Source organism: Lissotriton helveticus, chromosome 11, assembly GCF_964261635.1.
Source record: "Lissotriton helveticus chromosome 11, aLisHel1.1, whole genome shotgun sequence".
Taxonomy (NCBI): Eukaryota; Metazoa; Chordata; class Amphibia; order Caudata; family Salamandridae; genus Lissotriton; species Lissotriton helveticus.
This window is the reverse complement of record NC_136072.1, coordinates 697,902,102-697,917,193: the sequence shown is the minus strand read 5'-3', so window position 1 is coordinate 697,917,193 and position 15,092 is coordinate 697,902,102. Positions and strand designations below refer to the sequence as shown.

The window sequence follows — 15,092 nt, the reverse complement described above, 5'->3', positions numbered from 1 at the left end:
ACAGGTGAGTCTAATTGGCCCCCTGTCTGCCTCCTACTGACAACAACATATTTTCAGAACTGTTTTAATGTTAGTTTTCATGTTTTAGGTTTATGTTGTTATTTTGTGATTGAACTCACTGTGTACCTTTATGCTATAACAAAATATGTTGGATGATGAGGGGTGAAACCCCAAAACCAGTCCCAGGATGCTTGTTGCTAGTCCAGAAATGATCTGGCCCAGCAATTAGGGCAGGACTGTTCCCATGGGGAGCAAGGTCAAGACTGATTTGCATATGGTTGGATTAAACTGGAATGGCCTGGGGAGCAAAACAAAGATGGAGTTAGGCCCAGATCTCTGTACAGGGGTGAATGTTTGACATAGTTCATCATTCTGTCCTTCAATTGTTCTATATGCATTTGTGACCCTGAGTGGGACTGATATGCCCAGACGTGGGTCCTGTGCTCTCCGTGCCACTGGAGACAAGCTAGCCTGGCTGATGAGGGGTGAAACCCCAAAACCGGTCCCAGGATGATTGTTGCAAGTCCAGGGAAGGCCTGGCAGTTTGGGCTGCTCTGTTCCCATGGGGAGCAGGCTCAAGCCTGATTTGCATATGGCAGTGTCTAAACTGGAATGGCATGAGGAGCGCTAAAACAATAGATTTAGTCCCAGACGTCTGTACTGGGGTGAAAAATTGACATTGTTCAAAATTCTGTCCTTCAATTGTTCTTTTTGCAACTTTCTAAAAGTGGTATTTTCACACTTGTAATTTGACTTCATCATTGGAGAGGGTTTTAAATTATAACTAGCAGCCCGTCCCGACGTTGTCCGTGGATGGCCGATGTTCAGTGTTGCCTTTACTTTTTGTTTGCATTAGTAATGTGTGTTTAATTCATCCGCAGGTTTTCATTGAGCCACACCTAATTTTGTTTTGCTGTCCTTGTTGAGAGTGTTCCCCCTGTGTGCGAATGTTGTTGTTTCCCAAATGTTGTAATTTGCGCCGCAAGTGCAGCAGCAAGGGTTGTTTGTGAAAGGGGCTTTCCTTGTTTACGTTTTCAATCCCTTTACCAATGTCTTTTTTTTGTTTTTATCAGCGCAAGTACTGGCAGTGTTCCACTGATAACGCAGAGTGTTTGAAATTCAGAAGTGTTTGTGTAAGTTTTAAATTTTGTCCGCAGCATACGTAATTATTCGGAGCCTTGTGAGTAAAGTCTCATTCATGTTCCGTCGATTGGCTTTCTTGTCTAAGAAATGGGCGCCTCTTTTGTTTACGTTCCTCCCCCTGTGACAACGTTGTCGTTTGTCAAATGGTTAAACATTTGTTATATTTTTGTATCGCAACTCGTGTGTGTTAATCATTGTGTGTCGTGATTGGTGGGCTGTGCGAAGCAACGCGAATGATAGGCGGCCCTTTTTGTAAGCCTGCCCCCTGTGGCACTGTATTATTATGGAAGGCGCGCCCCTTTTTGGATGTCATCCCATGAAGGCGTTAATGTTTGAAGGGTAACGCCGATGAATGCGCGAATGTCGAGGCGAGTGATAGGCGGCCCTTTGCAAATGCGCGGGATGCACAGTTAAGTGTGTGCCTTGCACAGTGAAATCATTGAAATCGCATTTGCGCAATGCACATTGAAGTGTGTGGTGAAGTGTGTGCCTTGCACAGTGAAATCAGTGAAATCGTTTGGCATATGTTTATTGTTTGTACTTTGGGCCATGCCCCTGTAAACGCCCACATCTTTTGTTTGACACGCCTCTCTAAACGCCAACATCTTTTCTTTGACACGCCCACGCCCACGCCCACAATGGACTACTTTCCCTTTTTTGGCGTTTTTGATTTTTAATGTATATGGTGTCCACATCTATAGCCTATGTCCTGCTACATCTCCCCTTTCAAATGGTGTATTGGTGTAGTGATTGGTGCAGTACTTTTTGAGTTTACCTGGCTCAAAGGTTTGTGTTCTCTCTTTATAATAGTAGTATAGATTAATTTAAGTATAAAAAGCATATCCCTACCTTCTCCCAATCCCAAATTATCCCTAATTAAATGTAATAAGGTAACCCAGTGTTAATAAAGGGGACAGATTGGCCTTACAGCAGTGAAAAATTACTTTAGGAATTTTTCACTTGCTAGGACATCCAAAACTTAAAAGAAACTTTCCTATTTAAGTTCAATGCACCCTGCCCTCTGAGCCATTTGTGTTTACCATTGTGAAGACTAATGTGCATTAAAAAGGAAGGTTTAGCCCAGACAAAGGCTCCATTTTGCAAGTTCGAAATACCAGTTTAAAAGGGCACCACAGGTTGCAGTTGCAGGCCTGAGACATGTTTTAAAAGACCTCTCTTGTGGTTTGCACAGAGAGTGTTGCAGGACCACTGGTAGCATTTAATTTACAGGTCTTGGGTACATGCAGTGCCACTTTACTATGGACTTACAAGAAAATAAAATGTGCCAATTAGGTGTAGGCTAGTTTTGCCATCTTTGAAGGTGAGAGCACAATCACTGTAACACTGGTTAGCAGTGGTAAAGTCCAGTTAGACCTAAAGCCAACAAAAACAAATTCAGCAAAACAGGAGTAGCGAAGGCTAAACGTTTGTGGGAATACCACGCTAAGGATATCAGGTCTAACTCGGATTCATACATTATAAAGCAAAAACCCTATTGTGAAAAAAACTATATTGGAAGTCACTCCTAAATACCATGAACCTGATCCTTGGCCATTAGTGACATGCACTATACTTACACTGAACAGTAGGAGTAATTTGACCCATATATTCTATCACATTATAATATGTGAGACACAGTGATCTCACTGTAAATCCATGAATTATATTCTCATATTGTAAGCACGGTTTAGTATCAGCCAGTAATAACACGATAACAGATATAGGGGCATATGTATCAACCTAAACAGCGTTTGTGATTAAACATTTGCTATTTCCTATGTATGAGGCACAATCGCATCACAAAATTAGAAATCGCAAATATAGCGATTTCTTACCTTGCGATAACCAGAATATTCTGTGAATTCCCTAGCGATTTCTTAGCTTGCGGTTTTCTCAGTTTACGAAATTTGCAAACAGGATATGGCAAATAAAACAAGCATTTACAATGCAACGGTTTCGCCTTTGGAAATGTTAAAGCTATTTGCAATGTAAATGACAATGCCATTTATTTATCTGTTTTCAAAACCAACACATAAATACAAATGTTGTCATTTACAATGCCAATAACTCAAACTTTTCCAAAGGCGAAACCGTTGCATTGTGTGACCTGCAAGAACAAGAGTATGCTGTTAGTATACACCAGCAGCTAGATATGGTCAGCTCCAAAGAAGTATGAGAGTTGGAAGTCGCTGCAATCAAACATCACTACGTTCAGAGCCGGCCATCTAACATCGCACACCGTCTGTCTGAGCTGGCATTATATAAATGGGGCTGGGGTACAGGGAAATAATTTCATCCAAGAAAACCATTTCTTCCCAGCTTGCATGTTTTATTGCCAATGTGTTTGTATCCAAACAGCATGTAAAATGCATCTATTCAGACACGTATAAGATTGTGAATGTTGGCCATCCCTCACTCTTAAAACACAAAAATCTATTACATTTAAAATACGATGTATTCATTGCCAGTGAAAAGTGGGTTTTAAACATGCAAACCAACGTTAACTTGCTGATAGATTTAAAATGTTTACTCTTCAAATGCTGTGAGCTAATTAATCGTCTAAATGTATAAGAGATATGTGCCTGTAATTTTAGCATCTAAATGCTCTTCCTCATTTATTTCTATGACTGTTTATTATAGTTGTGGTTTCATGTAGTGCTTCTTTAGAGTACTGATAAAAACCTAACATGATTGCAGTTCCCATATACCATGCCAGATATGTCTTATTTATGCTTGGCATCAGTGTGGAGTTGGCATTATAAATCATGTGGCTAATACGGTGGCCACAAAGTATTTCGTTGTTAAGAGCTATGCATCCTGCAAGTACCTTGCAAAATATAATTGTACTAAAGCCCCTAGTTAAGAGTATAATGTATATGTTAAGTAAATTACTTGATCATTTGCTTGTGTTTGAAGTGCGTGCATGAGTGTATGTGCTCCTGCTAATCCGGGGAAGGTAGGCATATGCTTTCAGCAACAAAAACTCTAGGCCATGTCCTACCTACATTTGTAGAGGGGGTATGATCACATTTGGACGTACTGCCACAACATCCGTGCTTATGTTTAAATATAATTCTCAAACGGTGTACTGCTCCACATTTGTATGGCTGTACTTGTTTTCTCCTGAATAAGATGATCTTTAAGTAGTAACTTCAAATTAAACTTATTGCACCTGAAGCAACAATTACAGTGGACAGCATGAGCCAACAAAAACCAAACCACACTATGCAGTAGTATAATGTAACTGCACTGAGACATACTAACCTGAACTGCACTATGAGGCTGCCATAGCTGTACTGCACTATTATGCTTCGTTATCTGAACCGTGTATAGTATAAACTGTGCTGCCCTGTGACCTGCATTGCACTACAACAAAGCATCATCTTCACGAAGTACTCAAATATTAAACACTAGACTGCACTGTGACACCAACCAACCTAAACTGGACTATAACAAAGCATAATCTAAGCTGGGTCCTGAAATAGCATAAACTGGACTGCTCTAAAACACAAGAATACAATATGAAGAACTCCAAAAATAAATGAGAGAACTGTGCCGCCGCTATCCACGTGTGAATAACACAACAAAAGCATTCACCAGCTATAAATATGGGGTCGTTGGAGCCCCCCTCTGGGGCTCGACGTCCTGAAAAATGGCCCCTCTGAGCCTCAACAGGCTCTCTTCAGCGTTGGGGCGACCCACTGCCATCCGGGGCCGCCCTGACTCTCCATTTACTTCACCAAATGCCCCCCAGAGCCTCTCAGGGCTCTAAATACAAAAAAATGGGGCGGGGAGCCTCTCCGGGCTCTGTGCACGTTGGGGCGACCCACTGCCAACCGGGGCCGCCCTTGAAGCCCTCGTGGCTTCACACACCCAAGGAATGCGAGCTTGCGCTACTGCGGGGGAGGGGCGGACACCGGCAATGTGTCCCGGCGCACCTCCCTTTCGTCGGCTCACTCACCGTCCGGCGGCTCTCTCTTCACTCGGGGCTCTCCCTCCAGTCGGGGAGCCTCACGGGTGGGTGGGGGGGGCAGGCACCGGCAATGTGCTTCGCGCCCCCTCCGCTCGCTTCTGAAGGCCGCTCCTCTCGCTGCAGGGCTCCCTCCGCTCACGGGGGCCCTGCAGTCCAGCTGCCATCACTCTTCCTCCTCTTCTCCCCGGACCCGGCGGTGATTACCCGGCACTTCGGAGATTCCCTCGGCGAGGACGGGGTCGAACGGCTGACTCGGCTTCCGGATCCTCGCTGGGGCGGCTCCACTGCTGCGGCCCAATCCGGTCACGGCTCCTGCGTCGAGCCTCCATACACGCCCAGCTTCTGCGGGCAAGGCATCCAATCAGAGCGCGCCTCCTGTCAACAGAGGACCAATCAGGTCGCGGCCCCTTCGTTTCTCTCGCTTCAGCTTCTGATCACTTTCAGGCCCCGGGCCGCAGCGGTGAGAACCCGGGGCAATGCCGGGTGGGCACCGGCTCTTCAGTTAGTTAACAATCGAGGTGGCCACTCGATCGGGCCATAACAGGACAGCGAGGAGGGGGGAGGGGGGACGGCGGGAGGAGGGACACAAGGCAGGACAGCAGCAGAGGGGGCGGGAATGGACAGCGCATCTGAAATCACTTTCAGTGAAAGGGGAGGGAACGGAAAAAACGCAACTCCGCCCAGGGAAAAAATCTCGGGAACGCCCCCGAATCTGGTCCGGCCTTGACGGACAGATCCGGCACTCAATGGCTAGCCTCCATTTATGGAGCTAGCCAATGAGAGCCGGGGGACGTTCCCGAACTCCTTATAGTCAACAAAGGATTTCACCTGCGCTGAAAACCTGCGCAGAGCGCAGCTTTTCGGCAGGCGAAACCCAAAAAGAGACAGGAATAGAGAGAAAGACAGGAACAGAGAGAGCGAAAAAAAAGACAGGATTAGAGAGAGAAAGACAGGAACAGAGAGAAAAAGACAGGAACAGAGAGAGAAAGACAGGAACAGAGAGAGAAAGACAGGAACAGAGAGAGAAAGACAGGAACAGAGAGAGAAAGACAGGAACAGAGCACTACAGCAATAGAGAGATAAAGATAGGAATAGATAGATAAAAAATGCAGGAACAGAGAGAGAAAGACAGGACCAGAGAGAGAAAAAGACAGGACCAGAGAGAGAAAAAGACAGGACCAGAGAGAGAAAAAGACAGGACCAGAGAGAGAAAAAGACAGGACCAGAGAGAGAAAAAGACAGGACCAGAGAGAGAAAAAGACAGGACCAGAGAGAGAAAAAGACAGGACCAGAGAGAGAAAAAGACAGGACCAGAGAGAGAAAGACAGGAACAGAGAGAGAAATGCAGGAACAGAGAGAGAAAGGCAGGAACAGAGAGAGAAAGACAGGACTAGATAGGGAAAAATGCAGGAACAGAGAGAGAGAAAGGCAGGAACAGAGAGAGAAAGGCAGGAACACAGAGAGAAAGGCAGGAACACAGAGAGAAAGGCAGGAACACAGAGAGAAAGGCAGGAACACAGAGAGAAAGGCAGGAACACAGAGAGAAAGGCAGGAACACAGAGAGAAAGGCAGGAACACAGAGAGAAAGGCAGGAACACACAGAGAAAGGCAGGAACACAGAGAGAAAGGCAGGAACACAGAGAGAAAGGCAGGAACACAGAGAGAAAGGCAGGAACACAGAGAGAAAGGCAGGAACACAGAGAGAAAGGCAGGACAGGAACAGAGAGAAAAAGACAGGAACAGAGAGAGAAAGACTAACAGAGAGAGAAAGACTAACAGAGAGAGAAAGACAGGAACAGATAGAGAAAGACAGCAACAGAGAGAGAAAGACAGCAACAGAGGAAGAAAGACAGGAAGAGAGAGAGAGAGAGAGAGAGAAAGACAAGAATAGAAAGAGACAGGAAGGCAGCGTTGCAGAGCTGTAGTGCCAAGTGTTTGAATTTGGAAGACACTGTTGGAAAACAGACTCTTATTGTGTGTGTCCACACACGAGCGTGTCACTACAGATCTGTCAAAGGAGCAGAGAGCGAGGGCCCACAGAAATGAATTCCCACATACTTAAAAGACATGCTCATGATCACTGCAGGGGCGCGCACCACAGAAACAAAACATACCCGATTCTGGAAATGTCTAAAGAGGAAGAGCAATGTGCTGAAAAACACATTCCCGCGTTGGACCCCAAAACTCCGGAATGTTCTAACGGAGGAAATAACAGTCAATAATAACTCACTGCCATTCAGGACACTTTTAAAGGCACTCATCTTGGGCAGATATTGCCAATGTAGGTCAATAAATATAACATACACACAGTAACCCTTCTCCCCTATCTCCCCTATGCTGAGAATACCAGACACTAACCAAACAGTCACAGTGTAATGCACTGTGCTCGTTATCCCACCTTACCAGGCTGTAACCCGCCTGAAGCCCACGTGGCGTGGCCTGAGGAACAGCAATATATTTAATACATAAATACATTTAAAGAAAGATTGTGTGCGGGGACTCATGACAACTCAGATGGACAACCGTGGTATCCCTATCGGCGCTCTCTTGCGAGCACCATCTGGGCTCGCTCGGTGCAACATGGGGCTAGCAGAACCTTTTCCAGATCTCCATTTCACTTCCAGTGCAGCTCCACCGCCACTTTATAAGTTAACTTTCCAGACACCTTTTGTTCCCCTGAAGTAGGCAGCAGTTTTCTAGATTTATCCTGGATTTCAAGCAGTTTCCCAACAAACTGCAACGATTAAAAATGTTTTTTTTTTTTAAAGTCGGGTAAAGTGTTCAGTGGTGAGTAAGGCATCTCATCTGCACCTAAGGAGCGCGATAATTACATAAAAACCTACCACGAACAGCTCCAAATTGGCTGGCTTCATGATTGTTTTCTAAATAGCACTCTACGAGCTTGCACACTAAAACTAATTCCGAACTGGCTTGTGGTAGCGCTTGAGCCAAGGCGGGTGCAGCGGTGTGTGGAGAGCTAGCAGGCTGCCTTTTAATTTATTTGGTTACATTCCGAGCCTAGCTTACGGACGGGCAGGAAGAGACGCTGCAGGGACGGCTGACTCGGCCCAAGCAAGAGACCAGAGAGGTGGTGCCAGTAGAAGAGCACGCCGGGCACCGGAACACATTATTGCATTGCACAAAGGCAGCCGTTTGTATATAATTGCATATCGCTTTCACTTTAAGTGAAAGCATGATGCAAAAATAAATTAGAAGAGGCGTATTTTACCGAATGTTTTGCTTGCATTTATTTATATGTGTAAATCATTTTCCAGAGTGAAAGATAACTGCGTGGAAAGCTGACGAGACAGAGTGTATCGGGAACGTGAAATAAACGCATAAGCAACACAGTATCTGAGCGTCGAAAACCCGGGGGGGAAGTGCCACGAATGCTCACTAGTTTTACGTGTTCTTGTGCGGCATAATTAGCGCTGCGAGGCCATATACAGCAAGAATTCGCGCTATATAACATGCCCAACATCACAACATAGGCTGCACACGCCAGTATGTAATGAGGTGCGATTAAAAAATGTTAAGTTATCCGAACTTATAAAATGCACATACACCCACAAGGTTTGTTGGCGCTAGAGAGGAGATTGAAAGTGACAGCTATGACAGGAAAGAAAAACACAATAGCAAAACAGACATTACAGTCAGAAGCCGAAAGTGTGACACGGGTTCCTCACAGTCTTCCTTTATGGCGCACTTGTACACCGGAACAATGGGTTTGGGCAGTGCTTGGAATGGAAATATAGAACTGCAGGTACTCGCCATCCCAGAGTACCTGTGTGCTGCCGAGACGTGCCGGTACTCTGGAGCCGTGCTGAGAAATACCAGTACCATCCGTTCCATATGTAAAGAAGTGGAGGTACTGAGTATCTTCCCATTTAAACCACTGTTTGGTGTTATAATAGCTGGGTGGAACTAGAAGCAAATTTCTATGCGCGCCTACTTGTGGCTTACACGGAGTGACAACAGCTTCCCGGGACCGAGTCTTTGCTTCTGGTTTCCAGGTCTTTGAGGAGGAATGCACGAGGATCCGTAAACCGCAGTCCTGTTTTACAAGCCACAGGAAAGGCTTGGACCTTACCCGACCGGTGTAAGGTACACATTCATGTGCTAGCTTCAGAACCTGCTCGACGGACCTCGCAATTCGCTTTGAGACCACCTCTTCGCACTTAATGGCGGACAATGCATCCGGGCACGAGCATGAAGACCGAAGTTCACCTCCAAGACCCTCGAAAGACGCTTCCCTTTTTGGAAACCACGGAGAACTGGAGGTGACGACGCGCCTCGGATCAGTGTGTGTTTGTGGTGGCCGTCGGGAGCCAGGCCTGCTGCGAACGGGACTCTTCCTCCCTAGCCCTTACCTCGGAGACCTTCTGCAGAGGCGGAGTGCCTCCCGTCATACTCTTCAGCACAAGAGATCCCGGCTCCAACCACGGCAAGGAGATGGATGCAAGGGGAATAACCTGCGGCCTAGCAAACATGGCGCTGCAATGAGTTACTAACACGCCTTACTATTTGACGGCACAGGAAGGGGAGTAACCTATTTTGACCTCTTAAGAATTACATATTTACTTCGATAAACAGTTTTTTTTCTTGTAGTTATTTCCATGTAATGTTTTATGCACTTAAAGAAATATCATTTCTAGTGTGTAGCCTTTGATTTTCGAGAACCTTGTCTTTCTCTTAACTGACATCCTTTTACTGGAATAAACTTCCCCTACCAATCTGTGTACAGTGCTTGGAAACTAAAACAAGTCAGGTCCCGGGCCGCGCTGTGATTGGCTGACGTCACGGGGGTTTCCCGGCCGGCAGCCAATCACAGCGCGGCCCGGGAATGACGTCACGGGGGTGTCCCGGGCCGGCAGCCAATCGCAGCGCGGCCCGGGACAAAGGGGCGGGGCTTAAAAAAAGCACCAGAAACGCCCCCGAATCGCGTTTTCGAGAGAAAACGCGATTGACAGCCTCTGCCTCCCAATGGCTAGCCTCCATTTATGGAGCTAGCCAATTGGAAACAGAGGCTGTCCTAACCTCACTATTAGAAACAACAGATTTCGATCTGGGAGTGGCTTCGCCCCTCGCCAGGTTACGAAACCTAAAAATCGCTATGCAATTTAGAGATTCACAATGAACACCAAGTATGAGCAGGTGGTAACCAGGTGTAAACTTTTGAAATAGTCCCACAATGCAACATATTTTTCCACAATGGCTGGGTTGTATGTGATAGCCAGGAGGCAGCGACTCAGAGCTGCTGCACAGAGGAGGAGATGCCAGGAGAGGATATTCTGTGCTCGCATAACCCTGTTCCAGCGGACTGAGGAGGACATCCATACACACTACAGGCTGGATTAAGAGAGCATCCTTGATTTAATTGAGGAACTCAAACATATTCTTAAACACCCCACACGCAGAACACACACCATCCCCACCCACATCCAGGTCCTGTGCTCACTGCACCTCTTGGCATCAGGTAGCTTCCAGGGGGTGACAGCCTCAGTAGGAGGGGTGTCACAGAATGCATTGTCGCGTTTTTTCTACGCGTTCCTTCATGCCATGGTACAGAGGCTGCCCCACCACATCCACTTCCCCTGCACCCCACAGGCACTAGACCAGTTATATCAAATAGCACAATTCCCCAACGTCATTGGATGCATAGATGGAACACATGTTGCCATATCCCCCCACTCCCAGAATGAGTATGTGTTCAGGAATCGCAAGTCATACCATTCCATGAATATACAAGTGGTGTGTGATGCCAAGCACATTATCATTGACATTGTAGCTAAATACCCAGGCAGCACCCACGAATGCACATATTGGTAATGCAATGAATTACACTATTTGGTTTATTACGTGGGTCCTGACTGTCTGTATAATGCCTTCACCCATACACACATACTGCTTGAGCCTAGCTGGCTTTCACTGTTCCACTATTTGTTTAATGTGACTACATCTCCCATAAACCATTGCTGTGGTTGTGTGTGTGCCTGCACTGGATTGGCATTTGTGATGTGTGCCTGGGTCTCTCATTGGGGTGGGGGTGGAGTAGGTCGGTATCAGGGGTGTGATGGCATACTTCTTACCTTGTCTTGGTCCTGGTAGGTCCGAGCTGTTGAGGTCAGCCACGCCACTCACACTCTCCAGTAGTAAAGCACCCTCGACCAATTCCTCCAATGACGTGGAAGCGGGGGCAGTGGATGTCCCTCCACCAGTCAGTTTTGCCTCCTGCAGCCTGGCAGCAACCCTTTCCTTCGAACGCTGGCACATATCAGACCAGCATTTTCGCAATTCCTCGACGCTGCGGTGGGTGACGCCTATGGAATTGACCTTCTCCTGTTTCTCCGCCCATATTCTCCTTTTCCGGATCTCTGGCACTCTGAGGGATTTTTTTCCAAATAAAAGCTCATGGCTCACCACCATCTCCTGGATGAGCACCTCCTGCTCCCTTTCAGAAAACGTCTGTTTTCTCTTTCTTTGACTTTCACCCTGCTGCTGCTTCTGTGTAGCCATTTCTCCAGTCTCTGTTGCAGTGCACTGTTCCTCAGCCCTCCTTCCAGCCTCTCACTCTGATTCTGGAACTCAGGTGCAGCATGGGTAGTCACACTTCCTGGTTGTGATGTCATCAAACTGCACCTGAGTTTCAGATTCTCCGTTTTGCGATTCCTTAATTGCGAGTTCGCAAAATGTGCGAATAGGATTCGCAAAACGGGTAATCGCAAGAAAATCTGGGATTTTTAAGGAATCGCTATTTATTTGCAATTTTTTGTTTACATACCGATTTGCGATTCTCAAAGTGCGATTCGCTATGAATCGCAAATTGGGAATCACAAATTAGGTTTTTCATACATATGGCCCCTAGTCATGTGTAATAATCTATTGCAGGTGACTTGAAATATCAACAATTACACATCCTTCTCAAATGTCACCTTCACTCAAATAGAGTGACTAATGAAGCAAATTGGAAGTCATGACATTACCTCTAAGCTATGGCAGCAGTATGCAAAACATTCTTGCCCAGAGACAGTGCTTTCAGTTCCTTGCAGCATTTTAACTTATTTTTCTATAGAAAAACAGAATCTTGTATGCATCCTAGACAGAGCATTGGCACCTCATAAATTCTCAAAGCACTCCCAGTTTAGTCAAAAGAAAGTACTTTGGTCATGTGAAGGAACTTAAAAATTATACCTGCATTTTTGTGATCAAGTAGAGTAATCTAATAAAGGAGAGAAGAGGTATCCCCATGCCTCAGAAAAAATATGTTTCATAAATGTAGGCTCAAACATATTTATAAGGAGGGCTCCCAGATTTCAAATCACACTGCTAAGTATGCGATACAGCACAAGTGTTATTGTTTCATCTTGACAAGTCTGACTTAGTATTCAATCCTTTCTCATGAGATCCAGGAACTGAATACCAATAAATTGCATATTAAAAACACTTATTATTTACAATGTTCAGGAATAGGAAAAGGTATGCAGTTTTATATGAAAACAAATTATTATTTGAGAGCATAAAAGAATCTTTTAAATTGTTGAAAGGCATCCCACTGTGCTCTGTGCCACTTATTATATACTGCAGAGTTTTTAACATCTAATCTCACTATCACAAAAAGAGCAAAACTGAACAGAAATACACCAGTTATTTTGCTGTAGACAACACTATCAAAGAACAAGTGCAGTACAGCAGAAGAGAATATTTTTGAAAGATTGAAAAGTGAGGTGCATGGATGCACACTTATCATGATTGCCATGTAAAGCGGAGCTCACAGCCAGCAGCCAATACTCCTGCAATACCCTGTCTCCTCAGAATGTATCCTCTGCTCCTCTTGTGATCCAAACCATCTTTGCACATCAGCTACACATTGAGCCATCCTGTGTGCCCTGAGGGTGTGTTGAATTGTGTGCAAGTCCTTCCTGGCATTCGGTGTGGCTAAGATCACATGAAGCTCTCACGTCCTCATGGGCATACCCAGAATCGGAGTAGAGGGGTGCTGGTATTGTATGTGCATTGTGGTGGCTCAAGGCTGAGACCAATCCCTTCAGCAGGGCATTCTCCTGCTGGTCCAGGCCCCCGCTCAGTGCTTTGTGTGTTATTTCTGACTAGACATATGTGGCCATCTGCATGGAGTAGGCATCTTGCTTGGCAGGATAAGGCTTCTTTGATACTAATACTCATTGTTAAACAATACTGTGCTGTGTGGCCCCTGAATGAATGTTTGTGGGTAATTAAGTTACCCCCTATCTTACTATAATAAGAGTTTCCCTCCTGTGGCACATTCTCCTCCATGGAGATTAAGTCCATCCCTGGGGAATGGATTTAAGTCATACTCTAGTCTTTTTGTAAGGAACTTTGACAAGATGCCTGATCCTTCTCTTTGGCCACATCTCCACCCATAAACAGTAAGTAGAAAATGGGAAAAATGGACCCCAGACAGGGGAAATTGACATTCAACCACAAAAGTAGCACTAGAGGAAAAGGTGACAATGCAAACGCCCCTAAATATACAAATAATTTCCCTCGCACAATGAAACTGAACAAGTGACAAGATTAATCCTACTAGAAATGAGAGGCAGTGTAAGGACACTTTATACAAAGGTTTATCTGCTCACACATCTCCTGATATAATGCAGGAGCAACTCAAGAGACATAGCACAGGACCTGACAAGACAGAGCAGTGTCTATCAGTGTCTAAGATGTAACTTTAAGATCCTCAGATGGACTTACAAGGGTGGAGAAATCTTTTTAGCTCATAATTGAGATGCAACAACATCTGGATGCAGGGGCTTCCCAAATCAATTCCAATTGTGATCCTGAGCAATTTGTAGAGAAACCTCTAACCTACTGACTGGCCGAGATATGTTCCCTTTTGATCATTGGGTGGGATAACAGATCCCGAGCACTCAACCCTCACCAAGAGTAACTCCAAGACCCATTATTGCCTGCTTTATGAACTATCAAGATCATGATACTGCTCTGTCGCTGACCTGGGAGTAAGGCACTCTCCAATATCAAGGCACCACATGCTCCATTTATCCCAATTTCACAGCAGTGGTGCAAGAAGGCAGGAGACTTTCCTAGACATGAAGAAAATCATCTGCTCAGACAATGTAAAGTATGCAATATTATTCATTGTCAAGCTAAGGATATGTGACATTGAAAAAAACCCACATCTTCAATGCTACAAGAGATGCCTATAAATATGTCAAGACAAATATAATAGCCGGTGGTACCATGAGCAGCACCTATGAGAAGGAATATCACATTTTATGGTAGCGGCTACTACCACTTCCTCTGCATCATTATTTTGTTCCCTCTTAACTTGCAGATCAGAAAAAGTCGTTGCATATTAACTTGCATGACAATGTCCTTCCTCAAAATTTTTGTGTCATTAGTTTACGTAGGTGGTCATTTTGTACACATAGACAGACAATGTGTTGTGATACTACTTCTAGTAGGCTAATCTGGGTATTAAGTTTAGTAGAATTCCAGCCTAACAAGAGGGCATCCTTGCAGTAAGGATCAGGGGTAGATGCAAAATCAGGATCTCTTAAGCTCCCCTCGCACACTTGGATTGGTGTGGGCTCAGCAGCTGGGCCCTCCTCATAAATATGTTCATTTATGGTCTCATTTACTGGGCCCAGCACAAAATCAATGAGTGTAGTACTAAAAATAATGACAAATTCTAGACTGAGGCATGCAGATTCAATGGTGTCAATTGTAGTTTTCAGGACAATACTACAATTATTCATCACATTAATTGTTATGCTCCTTATGCATTTAACTTACATTACAGGACATTGTAATATTAAAGTTTTTAAAACGAAGATCAATAAGGCCCTTTTTAGCAGGCTGCATACCAGCGATAGTCAAGGAAAATGGCTTTGGAGAGCCAACTTCAGATTTCTCTGCAGATCTCTTTTGACGTATGGTTTGACACTACTCCATTTTTAAATCTAATAGCACACACTGT

General features: G+C 45.1%; 1 protein-coding gene across 1 annotated transcript in view; it reads left to right on the top strand.

Moving 5' to 3' along the window:
• Positions 1–15,092, top strand: part of ZMAT4 (zinc finger matrin-type 4) — a 2,238,825-nt gene that overhangs the window by 233,326 nt on the left and 1,990,407 nt on the right. The gene's annotated exons all lie outside the window — the stretch shown is intronic.